We start from the raw sequence: 17,023 nt of genomic DNA, 5'->3' as shown, positions 1-17,023 counted from the left end.
ACAGCTGCCATTGCTCCACACACCTCACATACTCCGGTCACTGTAAGGGTGCAGGGCGCAGGGGGGGCGCCCTGGGCAGCATTTGGGACCTCATATTGGCAAAAAGAACACATATATACAGCTGGGCACTGTATATATGTATGAGCCCCCGCCAAAATTACTATTTAAGCGGGACAGAAGCCCGCCGCCGAGGGGGCGGGGCTTCTCCCTCAGCACTCACCAGCGCCATTTTTTCTCCACAGCACCGCTGAGAGGAAGCTCCCCGGGCTCTCCCCTGCTGATACACGGTAGAAGAGGGTTGAAAAGAGAGGGGGGGCACATAATTAGGTGCAAAAACTATAACATACAGCAGCTACCCGGTTAACATTAAGTTACTGTGGGGCAGATGTATTAACCTGGAGAAGGCATAAGGAAGTGACAAATCAGTGATATGTGCAAGGTGATAAAGGCACCAGCCAATCAGATCCTAACTGTTAATTTACATATTTGAGCTGATTGGCTGGTACCTTTATCACCTTACACATATCACTGGTTTATCACTTCCTTATGCCTTCTCCAGGTTAATACATCTGCCCCTGTGTTATTCCTGGGATATTATAGCGCTGGGGTGTGTGCTGGCATACTCTCTCTCTGTCTCTCCAAAGGGCCTGGTGGGGGAACGGTCTTCAGAAAGGACATTCCCTGTGTGTGTGTGGTGTGTCGGTACGCTTGTGTCGACATGTCTGATGAGGAAGGCTATGTGGGAGAGGAGCGGGAGCAAATGAATGTGGTGTCTCCGCCGACGGCGCCGACACCTGATTGGATGGATATGTGGAAGGTTTTAAAATGATAATGTTAATTCCTTGCATAAAAGATTTGACAAGGCTGATGCATTGGGGCAGTCAGGGTCTCAACCCAGGCCTGACCCTATGTCGCAGGGACCGTCAGGGTGTCATAAGCGCCCACTATCCCAAATTGTTGACACAGATACAGACATGGATTCTGACTCCAGTGTCGATTACGGTGATGCAAAGTTACAGCCAAAATTGGCTAAATCCCTTCGATATATGATTATAGCAATAAAGCATGTTTTGCACATCACAAAGGAAACCCCAGTCCCTGACAAGAGGGTGTATATGTATAAGGGAAAAAAGCCTGAGGTAACTTTTCCCCCCTCACACGAACTGAATGAGTTATGTGAAAAAGCTTGAGAATCTCCAGATAAAAAACTGCAGATTTCCAAACGGATTGTTATGGCGTATCCTTTCCCGCCAACGGATAGGTTACGATGGGAATCCTCCCCTAGGGTGGACAAAGCTTTAACACACTTATCCAAAAAGGTAGCCCTGCCGTCCCAGGATACGGCTACCCTCAAAGATGCTGCTGATCGCAAACAGGAGGTTACCCTGAAGTCCATTTATACACATTCAGGTACCTTACTAAGACCGGCAATTGCGTCGACCTGGGTGTGTAGTGCTGTAGCGGCATGGACGGATACCTTATCTGAGGAATTGGATACCCTAGATAAGGATACTGTATTATTGACCCTGGGGCATATAAAAGACGCTGTCCTATATATGAGAGAGATGCTCAAAGAGACATTAGTCTACTGGGTTCTAGAATAAACGCTATGTCGATTTCTGCCAGAAGGGTCCTGTGGACTCGGCAATGGACAGGTGATGCCGACTCAAAAAGGCATACGGAGGTTTTACCTTACAGGGGTGAGGAATTGTTCGGGGAAGGTCTCTCGGACCTGGTCTCCACAGCTACAGCTGGAAAGCCTTATGTTCCCTCACAGCCTAAGAGAGCACCGCATTATCAAATGCAGTCCTTTCGTTCACAAAGAAACAAGAAAGTCCGAGGTGCGTCCTTCCTTGCCAGAGGTAGGGGCCGAGGAAAGAAGCTGCACAACACAGCTAGTTCCCAGGAACAGAAGTCCTCACCGGCCTCTACAAAATCCACTGCATGACGCTGGGGCTCCACTGGCGGAGCCAGGCCCTGTGGGGGCACGTCTTCGGAATTTCAGCCACATGTGGGTTCACTCCCAGGTGGATCCTTTGGCAATAGAAATTGTGTCTCAGGGTTACAAGCTGGAATTCGAAGAGGTGCCTCCTCGCCGGTATTTCAAATCGGCCCTACCATCTTCCCCCCAAGAGAGGGAAAATAAGAATTTACTCACCGGTAATTCTATTTCTCGTAGTCCGTAGTGGATGCTGGGGACTCCGTAAGGACCATGGGGAATAGCGGCTCCGCAGGAGACTGGGCACAACTAAGAAAGAATTAGGACTACCTGGTGTGCACTGGCTCCTCCCTCTATGCCCCTCCTCCAGACCTCAGTTAGGAAACTGTGCCCGGAAGAGCTGACACAATAAGGAAAGGATTTGGAATCCCGGGTAAGACTCATACCAGCCACACCAATCACACCGTACAACTCGTGATACTATACCCAGTGAACAGTATGAATAACAACTGAGCCTCTCAAACAGATGGCTCCAAACAATAACCCTTTAGTTAGGCAATAACTATATACAAGTATTGCAGACAATCCGCACTTGGGATGGGCGCCCAGCATCCACTACAGACTACGAGAAATAATTTACCGGTGAGTAAATTCTTATTTTCTCTGACGTCCTAGTGGATGCTCGGGACTCCGTAAGGACCATGGGGATTATACCAAAGCTCCCAAACGGGCGGGAGAGTGCGGATGACTCTGCAGCACCGAATGAGCAAACTCAAGGTCCTCCTCAGCCAGGGTATCAAACTTGTAGAATTTAGCAAATGTGTTTGAACCCGACCAAGTAGCAGCTTGGCAAAGTTGTAAAGCCGAGACCCCTCGGGCAGCCGCCCAAGAAGAGCCCACTTTCCTCGTGGAATGGGCTTTTACAGATTTAGGATGCGGCAGTCCAGCCACAGAATGTGCAAGTTGAATCGTACTACAGATCCAGCGAGCAATAGACTGCTTTGAAGCAGGAGCACACAGCTTGTTGGGCGCATACAGGATAAATAGCGAGTCAGTTTTCCTGACTCCAGCCGTCCTGGAAACATAGATTTTCAGGGCCCTGACTACGTCCAGCAACTTGGAATCCTCCAAGTCCTTAGTAGCCGCAGGCACCACAATAGGTTGGTTCAAATGAAAAGCTGATACCACCTTAGGAAGAAATTGGGGACGAGTCCTCAATTCCGCCCTATCCATATGGAAAATCAGATAAGGGCTTTTACATGACAAAGCCGCCAATTCTGACACACGCCTGGCCGAAGCCAAGGCCAACAGCATGACCACTTTCCACGTGAGATATTTTAGTTCCACGGTTTAAGTGGCTCAAACCAATGTGACTTAAGGAAATCCAACACCACGTTGAGATCCCAAGGTGCCACTGGAGGCACAAAAGGGGGCTGAATATGCAGCACTCCTTTAACAAACGTCTGAACTTCAGGCAGTGAAGCCAGTTCTTTTTGGAAGAAAATCGACAGAGCCGAAATCTGGACCTTAATGGAACCTAATTTGAGGCCCATAGTCACCCCTGACTGTAGGAAGTGCAGAAATCGACCCAGCTGAAATTCCTCCGTTGGGGCCCTTCTGGCCTCACACCACGCAACATATTTTCGCCATATGCGGTGATAATGGTTTGCGGTCACCTCCTTCCTAGCTTTAATCAGCGTAGGGATGACTTCCTCCGGAATGCCCTTTTCCTTCAGGATCCGGCGTTCAACCGCCATGCCGTCAAACGCAGTCGCGGTAAGTCTTGGAACAGACAGGGTCCCTGCTGCAGCAGGTCCTGTCTGAGCGCCAGAGGCCATGATTCCTCTGATATCATTTCTTGAAGTTCTGGGTACCAAGCTCTTCTTGGCCAATCCGGAACAATGATTATAGTTCTTACTCTTCTCCTTCTTATTATCCTCAGTACCTTGGGTATGAGAGGAAGAGGAGGGAACACAAACCGACTGGTACACCCACGGTGTCACTAAAGCGTCCACAGCTATCGCCTGAGGGTCCCTTGACCTGGCGCAATATCTTTTTAGCTTTTTGTTGAGGCGGGACGCCATCATGTCCACCTGTGGCCTTTCCCACAGGTGTGCAACCATTTGGAAGACTTCTGGATGAAGTCCCCACTCTCCCGGGTGGAGGTCGTGTCTGCTGAGAAAGTCTGTTTCCCAGTTGTCCACTCCGGGAATGAACACTGCTGACAGTGCTAACACATGATTTTCCGCCCATCGGAGAATCCTTGTGGCTTCTGCCATCGCCATCCTGCTTCTTGTGCCGCCCTGTCGGTTTACATGGGCGACCGCCGTGATGTTATCTGACTGGATCAGCACTGGCTGGTGTTGAAGCAGGGGTCTTGCCTGACTTAGGGCATTGTAAATGGCCCTTAGTTCCAGAATATTTATGTGTAAGGAAGTCTCCTGACTCGACCATTGCCCCTGGAAGTTTCTTCCCTGTGTGACTGCCCCCCAACCTCGAAGGCTGGCATCCGTGGTCACCAGGATCCAGTCCTGTATGCCGAATCTGCGGCCCTCTAGAAGATGAGCACTCTGCAGCCACCACAGCAGCGACACCCTGGCCCTTGGAGACAGGGTTATCAGCCGATGCATCTGAAGATGCGATCCGGACCACTTGTCCAACAGATCCCACTGAAAGATCCTCGCATGGAACCTTACGAATGGAATTGCTTCGTAAGAAGCCACCATCTTTCCCAGGACTCGCGTGCAGTGGTGCACCGACACCTGTTTTGGTTTTAGGAGGTCTCGGACTAGAGATGACAACTCCTTGGCCTTCTCCTCCGGGAGAAACACTTTTCTGTTCTGTGTCCAGAACCATCCCCAGGAACAGTAGACGCGTTGTAGGAACCAGCTGCGACTTTGGAATATTCAGGATCCAGCCGTGCTGTTGTAGCACTTCCCGAGCTAGTGCTACTCCGATCAACAACTGTTCCCTGGACCTCGCCTTTAGAAGGAGATCGTCCAAGTACGGGATAATTAAAACTCCCTTTTTCCGAAGGAGTATCATCATTTCGGCCATTACCTTGGTAAATACCCTCGGTGCCGTGGACAGACCAAACGGCAACGTCTGGAATTGGTAATGACAGTCCTGTACTACAAATCTGAGGTACTCCTGGTGAGGAGGGTAAATGGGGACATGCAGGTAAGCATCCTTGATGTCCAGTGATACCATGTAATCCCCCTCGTCCAGGCTTGCAATCACCGCCCTGAGCGATTCCATCTTGAACTTGAACCTTCTTATATAAGTGTTCAAGGATTTTAAATTTAAAATGGGTCTCACCGAACCGTCCGGTTTCGGTACCACAAACATTGTGGAATAGTAACCCCGTAAAAACACATTTTTCATTGCCGTAATCATATAACGAGTGGCTCTATTGGAATGTACACTAGTCTCATCGTCATCGACACTGGAGTCAGTATCCGTGTCGACATCTGTGTCTGCCATCTGAGGTAGTGGGCGTTTTAGAGCCTCTGATGGCTTTTGAGACGCCTGGGCAGGCACGGGCTGAGAAGCCGGCTGTCCCACATCTGCTATGTCGTCAAACCTTTTATGTAAGGAGTTGACACTGTCGCGTAATTCCTTCCACATGTCCATCCATTCAGGTGTCGACCCCGCAGGGGGTGACATCACATTTATCGGCACCTGCTCCGCCTCCACATAAGCCTCCTCATCAAACATGTCGACACAGCCGTACCGACACACCGCACACACACAGGGAATGCTCTGACTGAGGACAGGACCCCACAAAGTCCTTTGGGGAGACAGAGAGAGAGTATGCCAGCACACACCAGAGCGCTATATAATGCAGGGATACACACTACACATAGTGATTTTTGCCCTATAGCTGCTATAATACACAGTTTGCGCCTAAATTTAGTGTCCCCCCGCTCTTTTTTACCCTATTGAGCCTGGAAACTGCAGGGGAGAGCCTTGGGAGCGTCCTTCCAGCGGAGCTGTGAGAGGAAATGGCGCCAGTGTGCTGAGGGAGATAGCCCCGCCCCCTTTACGGCGGACTTCTCCCGCTTTTTTCAGGATATTTTTGGCAGGGGATTTTACACATATATAGTCTTACTGACTATATTATGTGTTTTTATGCCAGCTAAGGTACTCTTATTGCAGCCCAGGGCGCCCCCCCCCAGCGCCCTGCACCCATCAGTGACCGGAGTGTGTGGTGTGCATGGGGAGCAATGGCGCACAGCTGCAGTGCTGTACGCTACCTTAATGAAGACCGGAGTCTTCAGCCGCCGATTTCCTGGAGGTTCTTCTTGCTTTTGGCTCTGCAAGGGGGGCGGCGGCGCGGCTCCGGGACCGGACGACCGAGGCTGGGCCTGTGTTCGATCCCTCTGGAGCTAATGGTGTCCAGTAGCCTAAGAAGCCCAAGCTAGCTGCAAGCAGGTAGGTTCGCTTCTTCTCCCCTCAGTCCCTCGTAGCAGTGAGTCTGTTGCCAGCAGATCTCACTGAAAATAAAAAACCTAAATATACTTTCTTTTCTAAGAGCTCAGGAGAGCCCCTAGTGTGCAACCAGCTCGGCCGGGCACAAAATTCTAACTGAGGTCTGGAGGAGGGGCATAGAGGGAGGAGCCAGTGCACACCAGGTAGTCCTAATTCTTTCTTAGTTGTGCCCAGTCTCCTGCGGAGCCGCTATTCCCCATGGTCCTTACGGAGTCCCCAGCATCCACTAGGACGTCAGAGAAATAGTGTTAAACGCAATACAAAAATTGTATCTTCAGCAGGTGGTGGTCAAGGTTCCCCTCCTTCAACAGGGAAGGGGTTATTATTCGACCATGTTTGTAGTCCCGAAACCAGTCCCGAAACCGGACGGTTCGGTCAGACCCATATTGAATTTAAAATCTCTGAACCTATACTTGAAAAGGTTCAAGTTCAAGATGGAATCGCTAAGAGCGGTCATTGCAAGCCTGGAAGGGGGGGATTTTATGGTGTCACTGGACATAAAGGATGCGTACCTTCATGTCCCGATTTATCCACCTCATCAGGCGTACCTAAGATTTGCGGTACAGGATTGTCCTTACCAATTTCAGACGTTGCCGTTTGGTCTCTCAACGGCCCCGAGGATTTTCACCAAGGTAATGGCGGAAATGATGGTGCTCCTGCGGAAGCAAGGTGTCACAATTATCCCGTACTTGGACGATCTCCTCATAAAAGCGAGATCAAGAGATCAGTTGCTGAACAGCGTATCTCTTTCACTGAAAGTGTTACAGCAACACGGCTGGATTCTCAATATTCCAAAGTCGCAGTTGGTTCCTACGACTCGTCTGCCCTTCTTGGGCATGATTCTGGACACGGACCAGAAGAGGGTTTATCTCCCGATAGAGAAGGCCCAGGAACTCATGACTCTGGTCAAGAACCTATTGAAACCAAAACAGGTGTCAGTGCATCATTGCACTCGAGTCCTGGGAAAGATGGTGGCGTCATACGAGGCCATTCCCTTCGGCAGCTTCCATGCGAGGACTTTCCAATGGGACCTACTGGACAAGTGGTCCGGGTCATATCTTCAGATGCATCGGTTGATCACCCTATCCCCCAGGGCCAGGGTGTCACTACTGTGGTGGCTGCAGAGTGCTCACCTTCTCGAGGGCCGCGGATTCGGCATTCAGGACTGGATCCTGGTGACCACGGACGCAAGCCTCCGAGGTTGGGGAGCAGTCACACAGGGAAGAAATTTCCAGGGTCTTTGGACAAGTCAAGAGACTTGTCTTCACATCAACATCCTGGAGCTAAGGGCCATATACAACGCCCTACGTCAAGCGTAGACCTTACTTCGTGACCGCCCAGTTCTGATCCAATCAGACAACATCACCGCAGTGGCTCAAGTAAACCGCCAAGGCGGCACAAGGAGCAGAGTGGCAATGACGGAAGCCACCAGAATTCTTCGCTGGGCGGAGAATCATGTAAGCACACTGTCAGCAGTGTTCATTCCGGGAGTGGACAACTGGGAAGCAGACTTCCTCAGCAGACACAACCTACACCCGGGAGAGTGGGGACTTCATCCAGAAGTCTTCGCACAGATTGTGAGTCGGTGGGAACTGCCACAGATAGACATGATGGCGTCCCGCCTCAACAAAAAGCTACAGAGGTATTGCGCCAGGTCAAGAGACCCTCAGGCAGTAGCGGTGGACGCCCTAGTGACACCGTGGGTGTTCCGGTCAGTCTATGTATTTCCTCCTCTTCCTCTCATACCAAAGGTGTTGAGGATAGTAAGAAGAAAAGGAGTGAGAACAATCCTCATTGTTCCAGATTGGCCAAGACGGACCTGGTATCCAGATCTGTAGGAACTGCTCACAGAAGATCCGTGGCCTCTTCCTCTAAGACAGGACCTGTTGCTACAGGGACCCTGTCTGTTCCAAGACTTACCGCGGCTGCGTTTGATGGCATGGCGGTTGAACGCCGGATCCTAGCAGAAAAAGGCATTCTGGTCGAGGTTATCCCTACGCTGATAAAGGCTAGGAAGGAAATAACAGCAAAACATTATCACCGTATATGGCGAAAATATGTTTCTTGGTGTGAGACCAAGAATGCTCCTACGGAAGAATTCCATCTGGGTCGTTTCCTTCACTTCCTACAAACTGGAGTGAATTTGGGCCTTAAATTAGGTTCCATTAAGGTCCAGATTTCGGCCCTATCCATTTTCTTTCAAAAAGAATTGGCTTCTCTCCCAGAAGTTCAGACTTTTGTAAAGGGAGTGCTGCATATTCAGCCTCCTTTTGTGCCTCCGGTGGCACCTTGGGATCTTAACGTGGTGTTAAGTTTCCTAAAGTCACACTGGTTTGTACCATTTAAAACGGTGGAGTTGAAATATCTCACGTGGAAGGTGGTCATGTTATTAGCCTTGGCTTCGGCTAGGCGAGTGTCTGAATTAGCGGCTTTGTCACATAAAAGCCCCTATTTGGTTTTCCATATGGATAGAGCAGAATTGCGGACCCGTTCGCAATTTCTGCCAAAAGTGGTTTCATCTTTTCATATGAACCAACCTATTGTGGTGCCTGTGGCTACACGTGACTTGGAGGATTCAGAGTTACTTGATGTGGTCAGGGCTTTGAAAATTTACGTAGCCAGAATGGCTAGAGTCAGGAAAACTGAAGCTCTGTTTGTCCTGTATGCATCCAACAAGATTGGTGCACCTGCTTCAAAGCAAACTATTGCTCGCTGGATTTGTAACACGATTCAGCAAGCGCATTCTACGGCTGGTTTGCCGTTACCAAAATCGGTCAAGGCCCATTCCACTAGGAAGGTGGGCTCTTCTTGGGCGGCTGCCCGGGGGATCTCGGCGCTACAGCTGTGTCGAGCTGCTACTTGGTCGGGTTCAAACACTTTTGCAAAATTCTACAAGTTTGATACCCTGGGCTGAGGAGGACCTCATGTTTGCGCAATCGGTGCTGCAGAGTCATCCGCACTCTCCCGCCCGTTTGGGAGCTTTGGTATAATCCCCATGGCCCTTACGGAGTCCCCAGCATCCTCTAGGACGTTAGAGAAAATAAGATTTTACTTACCGGTAAATCTATTTCTCGTAGTCCGTAGAGGATGCTGGGCGCCCGTCCCAAGTGCAGACTTCTTCTGCAATACTTGTATATAGTTATTGCTTCAATAAGGGTTATGTTATAGTTGCATCGGTCTTGAACTGATGATATGTTGTTTTCATACTGTTAACTGGGTAGTTATCACAAGTTATACGGTGTGATTGGTGTGGCTGGTATGAATCTTGCCCTTGGATTAACAAAATCCTTTCCTCGTACTGTCCATCTCCTCTGGGCACAGTTTCTCTAACTGAGGTCTGGAGGAGGGGCATAGAGGGAGGAGCCAGTGCACACCAGGAACTAAATTCTTTCTTAAAGTGCCCATGACTCCTGCGGAGCCCGTCTATCCCCATGGTCCTTACGGAGTCTCCAGCACCCTCTACGGACTACGAGAAATAGATTTACCAGTAAGTAAAATCTTATTTTAGTATACAATGACTATAAAACATAAATAAAAAACTCACATACAATGGAATCAAAAATCAAGCTTAGCTTAGTAATCAGGTAACAGTCCTGTTCAGGTTTCTCAACGCGTTTCGCCCGTCCGGGCTTCCTCAGGAGATATATATATATATATATATATATATATATCTCAGTCGGGAGCGGCGGCACTCGGTATAAATAACAGTGGATAGCACAGGAATATGTTTTGATCATATTATTTCACCGTCATCAGGACATAATACATACAAACAAGTACTCACCCTTTATACCCCCACCATCCCACGTGCAAACACGGACACCGGATCCAGGTATGACGCCCACAAATGACATCACTTCTGGTTAACCGGAACCATGATAATCCTCCCATTCATAAAACAAGCTGAGTTATTGATGAAGGTATACAGGTAGTCTATATACAACTGCATAATATAGCAATCAAATATACAAAAAGATAAAATACTATTATCGGCAAACGGTGCAATGAAGACTCAGGTGCTCATTAAGGCCATTCGGGGATAATGTTCCCAATTTAAAAATCCATTTAGATTCCTGGGTCTTCATTGTTTTTCATAATATGTATATGCTTTCCATAATATGTAGTGTTCACTCTAGGATTTTTTTAGGGCAGGGTGCTGAGCATTGAAGAGGGCACATTTTTATTTTGAAGGGCACATTTTTGATGTGACGCTTTGCGCTCAAAGCATAGCGCATATGTTTATAGTTTTTGTACATACATTTTGCCCTTAGTAAATCATATACCCATGCATACATATAAGACACCTAACATCTGTACTGAGAAACATACTGTATATGTCCAGTCTTCTTCTTCATAGATCGGCTGTAGCATATACATAAGTAGATAATTATAAATGCCTTTTCCAGTGCTGAAGTAGTTCTAATCCGTACGTGTTATAAAACAGAAAAGTTAAATAATAGGTTAAAATATATAGGGGAAAAAATAAGATTTTAAACCTACCGGTAAATCTATTTCTCCTAGTCCGTAGAGCAGGCATTCCCAACCGCGATCCTCAAGGCACACCAACAGTGCAGGTTTTAGTGATATCCAGGCTTCAGCACAGATGGTTAAATCAAAATAACTGAGCTACTAATTAAGTCACCTGTGCTAAAGCCTGGATATCACTAAAACCTGCACTGTTGGTGTGCCTTGAGGACCGTGGTTGGGAAACACTGCCGTAGAGGATGCTAGGTACTCCGTAAGGACCATGGGGTATAGACGGGCTCCGCAGGAGACATGGGCACCTAAAAAGAATTTTTCCTATGGGTGTGCACTGGCTCCTCCCTCTATACCCCTCCTCCAGACCTCAGTTAGAGAACTGTGCCCAGAGGAGATGGACAATACAAGGCAGGATTTAAAAATCCAAGGGCAAGATTCATACCAGCCCACACCAATCATACCATGCAACATACATAACCAGTTAACCGTATGATCAACAACAGTGACGGTCCAAGACCGACTCCAACTGTAACATAACACTTATGTAAGCAACAACTATATACACATCTTGCAGAGTTTCCGCACTGGGACGGGCGCCCAGCATCCTCTACGGACTAGGAGAAATAGATTTACCGGTAGGTTTAAAATCTTATTTTCTCTTACGTCCTAGAGGATGCTGGGGACTCCATAAGGACCATGGGGTTTATACCAAAGCTCCCAATCGGGCGGGAGAGTGCGAATGACTCTGCAGCACCGACTGACCAAAAGCTAGGTCCTCATCAGCCAGGGTATCAAACTTGTAGAATTTAGCAAAGGTGTTTGACCCCGACCAAGTCGCCGCACGGCAAACCTGTAATGCCGAGACGCCTCGGGCAGCCGCCCAAGAAGAGCCCACCTTCCTAGTGGAAAGGGCCGTAACCGAATTTGGAACCGGCAATCCAGCCGTAGAATGAGCCTGCTGAATCGTATTACAGATCCAGCGAGCAATAGTCTGCTTCGAAGCAGGTGCGCCAATCTTATTAGCGGCATACAGGACAAACAGTGCTTCTGTTTTCCTAAGTCTAGCCGTTCTGGCTACATAAATCTTCTAAGCCCTGACTACGTCCAGGGACCTGGAATCCTCCAAGTCACTCGGAGCCACAGCCACCACGGTAGGTTGGTTCAGATGGAATGAAGAAACCACCTTAGGCAAAAATTGAGGGCGTGTCCTCAATTCCGCTCTATCCACATGAAAAATCAAGTAGGGCTCTTGTGAGACAAGGCCGCCAATTCTGACACTCACCTTGCCGATGCCAAGGCCAACAACATGACCACCTTCCAAGTAAGAAATTTCAACTCAACCTTGTTAAGTGGTTCAAACCAGTGTGATTTTAGGAACTGCAACACCACGTTCAGGTCCCACGGTGCCACTGGAGGCACATAAGGAGGCTGGATGTGCAGCACTCCCTTTACAAACGTCTGGATTTCTGGAAGAGAAGCCAATTCCTTCTGAAAGAAAATCGAAAGGGACGAAATTTGTACCTTAACAGAACCTAATTTCAGTCCCATATCCACTCCTGTCTGCAGGAAGTGGAGAAAACTTCCGTAGGCGCGTTCTTGGTTTCACACCAAGACACATACTTTCGTCAGATACGGTGATAATGTTTCACCGTCACCTCCTTCCTAGCCTTTATTAAAGTAGGGATGACCTCCTCCTGAATCCCCTTCTCTGCTAGGATTCGGCGTTCAACTGCCATGCCTTCAAACGTAACCGCGGTAAGTCTTGGAATATACAGGGCCCCTGTTGCAACAGGTCCTCCCTCAGGAGGGAGAGGCCAGGGATCTCCTGTGAGCATCTCTTGAAGATCTGAGTACCAGGCCCTTCGAGGCCAGTCTGGAACAACGAGTATCGTCTGTACTCTTCTTCGCCTTATGATCATCAACACTTTTGTGATGAGAGGAAGAGGAGGAAACACGTAGACCGAGTGGAACACCCACGGCGTTACCAGGGCGTCTACTGCTACTGCCCGAGTGTCCCAAGACCTGGCACAATACCTCCGAAGCTTTTTGTTGAGGCGTGGCGCCATCATGTCTATTTGAGGAATTCCCCAAAGACGTGTTATGTCTGCAAAGACTTCTTGATGAAGTCCCCACTCTCCTGGATGGAGATCGTGTCTGCTGAAGAAGTCTGCTTCCCAGTTGTCCACTCCCGGAATGAAGACAGCCGACAGAGCGCTTACGTGATTTTCCGCCCAGCGAAGAATCCTTGTGGCTTCCGCCATCGCGACTCTGCTTCTTGTCCCGCCTTGGCGGTTCACATGAGCCACTGCTGTGACATTGTCTGATTGAATCAGAACTGGTAGGTTTCGAAGGCCGTTGTATATGGCCCTGAGTTCCAACACATTGATGTGTAGACAGGACTCCTGGTCTGACCACAGTCCCTGAAAATTTCTACCTTGGGTGACTGCTCCCCACCCTCGGAGGCTCGCGTCCGTGGTTACCAGGATCCAGTCCTGAATTCCGAACCTGCGACCCTCCAGCAGGTGAGCACTTTGCAGCCACCATAGGAGAGACACCCTGGCCCCTGGGGACAGAGTTATTTCCCAATGTAAGTGCAGATGCGACCCGGACCATTTGTCCAGAAGGTCCCATTGAAACGTCCTCGCATGGAACCTGCCTAAGGGGATGGCCTCGTAGGCCGCCACCATTTTTCCCAGAACTCGAGTGCATTGATGAACTGACACCCTTTTCGGTTTTAGCGGGTCTCTGACCATGTTCTGGATGTCCTGGGCTTTTTCCAACGGGTGAAAAACCTTCATTTGTTCCGTATCCAGTATCATACCTAGGAACGTTATTCGAGTTGTCGGAATCAACTGTGACTTCGGTAGATTCAGAATCCAACCGTGTTGCTGGAGCACTCTCAGAGAGAGCGTTACACTGCTCAGCAATTTCTCTCTTGATCTCGCCTTTATCAGGAGATCGTCCAAGTATGGGATAATTGTGACTCCATGCTTGCGCAGGACCACCATCATTTCCGCCATTATCTTGGTGAAAATCCTTGGGGCCGTGGAAAGCCCAAACGGCAACGTCTGAAATTGGTAATGACAATCCTGTACAGCGAATCTCAGGTACTCCTGATGGGAGGGATATATGGGGACATGAAGGTATGCATCCTTTATGTCCAGTGACACCATAAACTCCCCCTCCTCCATACTGGCTATAATCGCCCTGAGCGATTCCATCTTGAATTTGAATCTTTTCATGTACAGGTTTAGGGATTTTAGATTCAAAATAGGTCTTACCGAACCGTCCGGTTTCGGGACCACAAAGAGTATTGAGTAGTAGCCTCTTCCCTGCTGGTTCAAGGGAACCCTGATAATTACTTGCTGTAGACACAGCGTTTGAATTGCAGCTAACACTACATTCCGATCTGGTGTAGAAGCTGGTAATGCCGACTTGAAAAATCGGCGCGGGGGAACCTCCACGAATTCCAGTTTGTAACCGTGGGAAACTATTTCCAACAACCAAGGATTCAGGTCTGAGCTGACCCAGGCCTGGCTGAAAAGTCGAAGACGTGCCCCCACCGGTGCGGAGTCCCGCAGGGGAGCCCCAGCGTCATGCCGAGGATTTTAGTAGCCGGGGAGGACTTTTGTTCCTGGGCACCGGCCGAAGCGGGTGCTCTTTTCCCTCTAGCCTTACCTCTGGCAAGGAAGGAGGACCCCCGACCTCTTCTGGACTTTTGCGACCGAAAGGACTGCATCTGATACGGTGGTATATTCTTTTGCTGTTGGGGAATAAATGGTAAAAAATTTGATTTACCTGCGGTAGCTGTGGAGACCAGGTCAGTCAGCCCATCCCCAAACAATACGTCTCCCTTATAGGGTAGGACTTCCATATGCTTTTTTGAATCCGCATCACCCGTCCATTGGCGAGTCCATAAGGATAGTCTCGCTGAGATAGACATGGCATTGGCTCTGGAAGCCAGCAATCCAATATCCCTTTGAACATCTCTCATAAATAAGACTGCATCTTTAATATGGGCTAGAATTAACAATACAGTATCTTGGTACCAAATTCAGCCGTTAGATCATCTGTCCATGCTGAAATTGCGCTGCATACCCATGCCGATGCAATTGTCGGTCTTAGCACAGCTCCAGTATGCAAATAAATAGACTTTAAAGTAGTCTCCTACCTGCGATCCGCAGGATCTTTGAGGGTCGCTGTGTCTGGAGACGGTAGCGCCACTTTCTTGGACAGGCGCGTTAAGGCCTTGTCCACAGTGGGAGGTGATTCCCAACGCACCCTCTCCTGTGTAGGGAAGGGGTATGCCATATAAATTCTTTTGGGGATCTGCGGTCTCTTTTCCGGAGTCTCCCAAGCCTTTTCAAAGAACTCATTTAGTTCATGAGATGTGGGAAAATGTATAATCTGTTTCTTTCCCTTAAACATGTGTACCCTCGTGTCTGGTACAGAGGGTTCATCAGCAATATGCAACACATCCCTTATTGCCACAATCAGACACTGACTGCTTATTGTCACCTTAGGGTGCAATTTTACTTCATCATAATCGACACTGGAATCAGAGTCCGTGTCGGTAGTAGTGTCCACAATTTTTGCCAAGGGACGTTTTTGAGACCCCGACGGGCCCTGTGAGTCGGTCCAATCCGAGGATTGACCCCCTGATGCCTCCCCTGATTCAGCCTGATCAAGCCTCTTATGTAAAGAAGCCACACTTGCATTCAACATATGCCACATGTCCATCCATTCCTGAGTCGGCACAACCGACAGGGACACACCACTCATTTGCTCCACCTCCTCCTTGGAGAAGCCTTCCGCCTCAGACATGTCGACACGCACGTACCGACACCCCACACAGGGATATACCTATAAGGAGACAAATCCCCAACCAGGCCCTTTGGAGAGAGAGAGAGAGAGAGAGAGAGAGAGAGAGAGAGAGAGAGAGAGAGAGAGAGAGAGAGAGAGAGAGAGAGAGAGAGAGAGAGAGAGAGAGAGAGAGAGAGAGAGAGAGTATGCCAGCACACACCCAGCGCTCAAATAACACTGGAAAAACAAAATGACCCGATAGCGCTTTTTTATATACTATCCAAATTCCCACTCACTGCGTCACCAATGTGCCCCCCCTCCTCTTTTTCCAGCCTGTGAAGTGTTCAGCAGGGGCGAGACCGGGGAGCCAGCGTTCTCATGCAGCTTCTGTGGAGAAAATGACGCTGGTTAGTGCTGAGGATCAAGCTCCGCCCCCCCAACGACAGGCTTCGGTCCCAGTGCAATTGTAATAAAATGGCGGGGGATCTGTGATTTACTGCCTCCGCAGCCTAATCATACTCTATTGTGCCCAAAATTGAGGATTATTGCTGCCCAGGGCGCGCGCCCCCCCCCCCCCCCCCCCCCTGCACCCATCAGTGCTGCCTCTGTGTGTTGTGTCTGGGAGCAATGGCGCGCAGCCTTACCTAACGAAGATCTGAAGTCTTCTGCCGCCTGAGATGTCTTCTATCTTCTCATACTCACTCGGCTTCTATCTTCCGGCGTCTGTGAGGACGGCGGCGGCGCGGCTCCGGGACGAACCCCAGGGTGAGACCTGTGTTCCGACTCCCTCTGGAGCTAATTGTGTCCAGTAGCCTAAGAAGCAGAGCCTATCAGTTAAGTAGGGCTGCTTCTCTCCCCTCAATCCCACGATGCAGGGAGCCTGTTGCCAACAGGACTCCCTGAAAATAAAAAACCTAACAAAATTATTTTTCTACAGAAAACTCAGGAGAGCTCTCTGCAGTGTACCCTTTCTCCTCTGGGCACAGAATCTAACTGAGGTCTGGAGGAGGGGTATAGAGGGAGGAGCCAGTGCACACCCATAGGAAAAGTTCTTTTTAGGTGCCCATGTCTCCTGCGGAGCCCGTCTATACCCCATGGTCCTTACGGAGTCCCCAGCATCCTCTAGGACGTAAGAGAAATAAGTGTTCTACTAGGGAAATACTGTAAGCAGTACATGCTCACTGCTTACCCTGTTCTTTCCCTCTTTATCATAGTGCTGTGTTATTTACAGTGCCTCCTATGCCATCCAGTTGGCTAAGGATAGAATTTGTGTTCCAATTTCAGAGGTGGGCAAGGAGTAGACGACAACAT

The 17,023-nt window shown here is 49.2% G+C and overlaps 1 protein-coding gene across 2 annotated transcripts in view; it reads right to left on the bottom strand.

Moving 5' to 3' along the window:
- Nucleotides 1-17,023, bottom strand: part of ZHX3 (zinc fingers and homeoboxes 3) — a 101,473-nt gene that overhangs the window by 4,113 nt on the left and 80,337 nt on the right. Inside the window, exon 1 of one of the 2 annotated variants that reach the window (XM_063960249.1) lies at nt 16,009-16,033. The exons of the other annotated variant lie outside the window; for it this stretch is intronic. The gene's annotated coding sequence lies outside the window, so the exon portion shown is untranslated. Of the gene's footprint in view, nt 1-16,008; nt 16,034-17,023 lie in introns of those variants that run through there. 2 annotated transcript variants of the gene reach the window in all.

Source organism: Pseudophryne corroboree, chromosome 3 (genome assembly GCF_028390025.1).
Source record: "Pseudophryne corroboree isolate aPseCor3 chromosome 3, aPseCor3.hap2, whole genome shotgun sequence".
NCBI lineage: Eukaryota > Metazoa > Chordata > Amphibia > Anura > Myobatrachidae > Pseudophryne > Pseudophryne corroboree.
This window is presented reverse-complemented; position numbering and strand designations above follow the sequence as displayed.